Here is a 6,090-nt window from a genome sequence, read left to right as displayed (position 1 = left end):
TCGATGAGCTGTTCTGATTCCTCATTTGTGACAGTTACATGTACGAGGGTCACTCTGAAAGTTGTATTAGACATACCAACACATTAGGTGTGATCAAAGAAATTCCCTCCAATGTCAAAATATTTACAAATCTCATCATCAATTTTGACTTCTGAAGAAAAGTAACGACTGCGCTTTTGTTTCACATGAAGAATTAATAGAAGTCGCACGTATTGACATCAGGTGAACAAAGGGGATGCTCCATCGTTTTGATGCATATTTGAAGCAAAAGTTCTTGCAGCAGTGTGAGAAGAGGCATTGGCATGGTGCAGAATTGAACCCTTGATGGTTCAAGTCCTGGAGAAATTCTGGCAAGCACTGTTCAATGTACCAAGTAACTATGACAGTTATTTCAGTTTGATAGTCTTCACCAGACCTGTACTCCTGAGGAAAACAGTGAACATTACTTTCTTTACCGTTGTTTCTTGACCATACTGGGGGATGCATCGTCTTCAAACACCTGTATGCGAGTATCTTCAGGATGGTGCTTCAGAACAAAAGGCAAATTTTTAGATCTTCGATACACTCTTCTGAAGACAAATTAACTTTAAAGTCATAGCCCAAAAATGCTATCTCGGTGACGCCATGACTTTTCACAAATTGATCTTTCCAAACAGATGCCACAAGTAAACTAATGAACCCAAGTTGCTGTTAGATACTGATTAGTGCTTGGACAAATAGGTAAGAATTATTAGATTATTGCCGTATACACTGTCTGTTAGTATCTCAAAACTTTTAGTGACCTTTGTATCTGTGAATTTTTTGAATTATTCCATTTCATTCATGTTTCTGGAGGTGTTCTTAAAAATCAGTTGCCATTCTGATAAGTGATAGTTGAACAACTATTCTAGTTCATCTTTTAAAATCAAGCTATTTTCATGCAACTAAGGATTCTGGGAAGTAAATATTGCCACTCTATCAAATTTTCCAGGCTCATAGATGCCTTTTGTCGTTTATGTGGCCCTAATGTTGTTTACTTTACTGTTAGATTGTTGTGTTACTGGTTGGATATTTTAGTGGTCATAAGTTTATTAGCAATCAACAAAAAATCTAATACTCCAAATAGAAGTTAAAAGGAATAGCTTATTTTTTTTAGTGGTTAGTAGATACTTGAATTATATTTGTGTTGCACAAAGTTATCGAACTGTTGTCTAAACCAGCCGACAGACCATATGTATACACAAGACATACTGATTACCCATCACACCTGAACATGCACCTTACCTGTCAAATGACCCGAGTGGACAGTTACACGTTCACTAATTAATTGTGGAATCGATTGGTTACCTCTCTGTCAAGTAACTGTGTTACGTTGGCACATTCGTTATCCTCTCATCATTAATAGACTTGTTAGACGTTTTAAACAATATATTAGAGTATTAAGATAGTCATTTCCAGTCGTTTTCTAATGTGAAAAGCCAAAACAGTTTTGTTTACAAAAAAAGAGGATTACAATGAATTTTCAGAGAATAAAAAATAATTAATCGCTAACCTTTCCCAACCTTGCAAATGTTTTTTTTTAAAAAGGTTGTTCTTAATAAATTAACTTTATTCATTAAAAGTACATGGTATAATACAAATTGTGTCAATATTTTTAAAAATTGTATGAAGAAATTATAAAAATTAAAAATGCTATTTTTACTCTTAGACTATTAAATCGTTAAGTAGCTTACATTTCACATTTTCTACTTTATTACTACTTGTCATATAATAACATAATTTGTATGTAATAAGAAATAAAAAGTTATAAATGTTAAAAAAATTCTTCAATTAAATACAGGGTGGAGCGCGGTAATTTGCTTTTTTGCACTGCAGGCTTGTGGCGGCACTGTTGGTCCGAAGAGAGGGGAGAGTGGACGTGGCTTATATTGGCTGACGGGAGATTTGTATTCCTCCGCGTTCCAGTTGCCATCATGCAGTGGACAAGAGAAGGAGAGGCCGTTTTGTGTTGAAGCGTATTTTTCAAATGCCCACTCGATCATTGCAGTGCAGCGTGCTTTTCGTTTACGATTCGCTGTTCCCCACGCGGACGTGTTCCTGGTCGGCAATCAATTGTAAATTGGGTAACTGCATTCAGAACAGCAGGGAATGTGTCATGTGTACGAAGGGAACCTCAAAGAACGATTACAACACCGGAAAACATCGATAGAGTTAGAGAAGGAGTACTGCAATCTCCAAAACGCTCTGCTCGGAAGCAATCACTTGCTCTTGGCATTTCAAGACGTTCTCTCCACCGGATTCTTCATGATGAACTGAGATTTCACCCGTATAAAATGTGCGTGGTCCATCAATTGTCAGCACGGGACTATTTGACACGGCGTACTTCTTGTGAAGACATGCTTGCAACTATACCGCGTGAAGCAATTGTGTTCTTTTCTGATGAGGCACATTTTCACCTCAGTGGGTGTGTCAACAAGCAAAACATGCGCTACTGGAGTGAAACAAACCCCCAGAGAAGTCCACCAGAGACCTCTGCATTCGGACCGCGTCACTGTGTGGTGCACCATATCACGAGTAGGCATTATTGGCCCTTACTTTTTTTCAGGATAACCGTCGTGCCATAACTGTGAACTCCGAACGGTAACATGACTATGATACAGGATTTTTTTCAGCCGGCTCTTGAGGCAGTGCAATTAGAGGATACATGGTTCCAACAGGATAGTGCCACTGCACACACAGCGAGGGTTACCATGAATTGTTTGAGGCAAATGTTTCCTGGATGGCTTATCTCTTTGAGGGGTGATGTGAACTGGTCGGCACTCTCACCAGACTTAGCCCCATGCGATTTTTTCCTTTGGGGTTACCTGAAGTCGAAGGTGTATATCAACCGTCCAACACCTTGGAAGACCTAAGGAACAATATTGAGGCTGAAATTGCCAGAATACCAGTCGACATGCTTGTTAGAGTTAATGAAAACTTCAGAAAACGTATTCAGCAGTGTGTGGATGCCGAAGGCCGACATTTGCCAGATACATTATTTAAAACCATGTAATTTAAAAATTCCCTTACTGTTCAATATAATTAAAAATAAAAAATAATTTTTTCTAAGGTTCATAATTTTTTTATTTCATTTCCAAATTGGGGGGGGGGGGGGGTGGGGGGGGGGGGGGGTGGGGGGGGGGGGGGGTGGGGGGGGGGGGGGGTGGGGGGGGGGGGGGGTGGGGGGGGGGGGGGGTGGGAAAACCACTATTTATTCTACTGATTGGTTTTAAAAACTGTTATAATTATGAATTGTTTAAACAGGAGAACACATAAAAGATGGTACCAAACTATACTGTGGAATTTAGAAAATTATTATAATAGAGTTACAGAGAATCACATGTTACTGAGTCAGAGGCATGATCTACCTTCCAGCACAAGCAGGTGCTGACTCAGCGTTGTCCAGCAGTTTTTGCTGCTGTCCTACTCACTTATTTTTAACACTGCTTTTACTTTGACATAATTATTATGTCTTTAGTTAAATAGTAAGACTTTTTAACAAGGATAATGAAATATTTATAAAACAAATAAAGCATAATTTCCGTATAAATTATTGTATATTCATACAGGGTGTAAAAAGTCCCGCACTGGCTTGCTAATTCCCCAACGATTACAAGTAAAGCAATAAAACTTGGTGCATCATTATTGCACCTATAAATCTACTTTTTAAGTAACCACAATTTTTTTTATCTTAGTATCAATTTTATCTTAAGTGCTGAACATTATGGCAATGCCACTATGTTCACCACTATTTCCACAATGTATATTACTGAACACTGTACCATTTTAACTCAGTAATTACCCTACTTGTAGGTAACTCACAGTAGTATACACTCAAAATGAGATTTTTTAATATTTAGGTAATTACGAACAACTGTTATTATCCTTACACGTTTTACGATATCTTTTAAGGTTTCAAAGATAACGACCGTTTTAGTTTCGGCTAAGGATTTATTATATCGGTTTATTCATCGTAAAGAAAAACAAGCAAGTGTTTTAGATTTTTCAGGTAATCCACAAACGTTTGTTACGTGTTTTTGTCTGTCGTAAAGTTTTTGAGATAACGGCGGTACAAAGCTTTGAATAATATACAGTATAATTGCGGATAAAATGGTGAACAAATGATTGACATAATTTTCTATCCAATTGAAAACTGAATTTACATATTGTTTTAATAAGTTTTTTTGCCTGTCTCAACCAATAAAATGTATCATAATAGCAGCCAATAGCATTTGTGCAAAAATTTCGATCGCCAATATTTCTCAACATAAATCAGAATCAACATACCATTTTCAAGCACTTTAACGCTAATGTTATACTCACTAGTTTTGTTTTTATAACTCTTAAGATTTTAAGATTGCGATCGTAAACACTTTTATAAGTAGACTATACAAGAAAATTGAATCTTGTAAAGAAACAAAATAAGCCACTTATGGAATATACCTTTCTTCTAACTAAGCCAGAAGGGAAATAGTTATATGGGTATATCTCAATTTTTATTTAGAAACGTTGTAGAAAATAATAGCAACTTATTTCTATCTAACCTTTTTCCCATAGGTCGAACCTTAAGTTTGTGTTTAAGTTTTACATCTGTAACGATCAATCTCAGAACATTAATGTATAAAAAGACATGAAAGAATATTTAGTCGTATATGAATAAACTTCAGAATGTTAAGAACACAACAATATCAAATACTATATTGATTGAATATACAAAATATTTAGTCCGAATGCAAAAACATAAAATGTGCCCTGCCACTAAAGACATTTGTAATTGCCAGATCTAGGGTTAAGGAGGATTGAGAGAGAGATAAGGAGCAGATATGACAAAGATAACCATTTCCAGGTACTCGGAGTGGATGGAGAATGGGCCTGCGTTATCTCTGAAACTGCTAAAAACAGTAAACGACCATGTTCACGCGCGACCTAGCGGTCTGAGTGTGTATTATTGACATATGGACAACCTTAAATCAATTGCAATATCTTATAATAATACTATAGTGTATTATGAAATCTGTAAAAGTTGTGTAATTAATTGACGGTTCGAGCGTAGCCGTGGGTGGAGAAGTAGCAAACTTTAAACAGTAGTGGTGTTGCGTGTTAAATATTTGAAGGCGCTACAATTCGAATTTATAATTACAAGAAGTCAGATTTTTTGTTTTTGACTAATTTGTATTAGGAATCACCAGAAAGTGCAGTTATGGGAGGAACTTGTTTTCACGTGACCTTGGAGCAACCAACGGAAACTAAGCGACGTTGCCAAATTTATTCCCCGCTGTAATCACAGTCCACAGTTGTTATGTGGCAACGTCGCGCGGGACTGTCCTTCTATTGGTCGCCGCAATCTGCATACTTTCGTGACCCCTACTGTAGTCGACTTGATTGCATTTAAATATTTGAGAGCTCAGCTGGTTTGACAGTTTAAATGGATGAGGATGCTTGGAATAGTCTATATGAATTATAAAATATCAAATCAGTAGATTTAGAACACATCTGTCAACTTTGCTCTCATGTCTCGCAGATCTTTAATATATCGGAGAATGGAAAATCTCGCTTGGATTTTTTTTATCCGAAATTGTGTCTAGTCCAGTTATGGTTCAAATTTGTTTTTTTTTTTACTTCATAATCCAAGTTTGGCATACAGTGCTCGATTTTTAAAGTAAATTATTAAAAATTAATACCAAGTATGTACAAAACAATTAAGAACAATCTCGTTATAATTTTAATGCAATTACTTTGTAAGTCCGATTAATATTTAATTTTTTGTAAAACACTGGCTAACCCATGAATTAATCTTGTATCAATACGTGTCTTATGGTGATTTATAAGTATATTAAAAATTCCAACTCACAAAAAAAATCAAAAAGTGAGGAATGGCTTAATTTTGTGGTACAGTAAACAGCTAAACGAAAAATTTCAAATTATTAAATGATCGGGAGTTATATTAAATGTTTAGTTTATTAGGTGTTTGGTTAATTAGTTATTCAAATTTATCAATTTTCAAGAGTTGAACTTTGTTTTTGTTGACAATACTGTGCTTGAAATATACAAACAGAATGTTGGTCAGAAAGT

The sequence above is a fragment of the Homalodisca vitripennis genome, chromosome 3 (assembly GCF_021130785.1).
Source record: "Homalodisca vitripennis isolate AUS2020 chromosome 3, UT_GWSS_2.1, whole genome shotgun sequence".
NCBI lineage: Eukaryota > Metazoa > Arthropoda > Insecta > Hemiptera > Cicadellidae > Homalodisca > Homalodisca vitripennis.
This window is presented reverse-complemented; position numbering follows the sequence as displayed.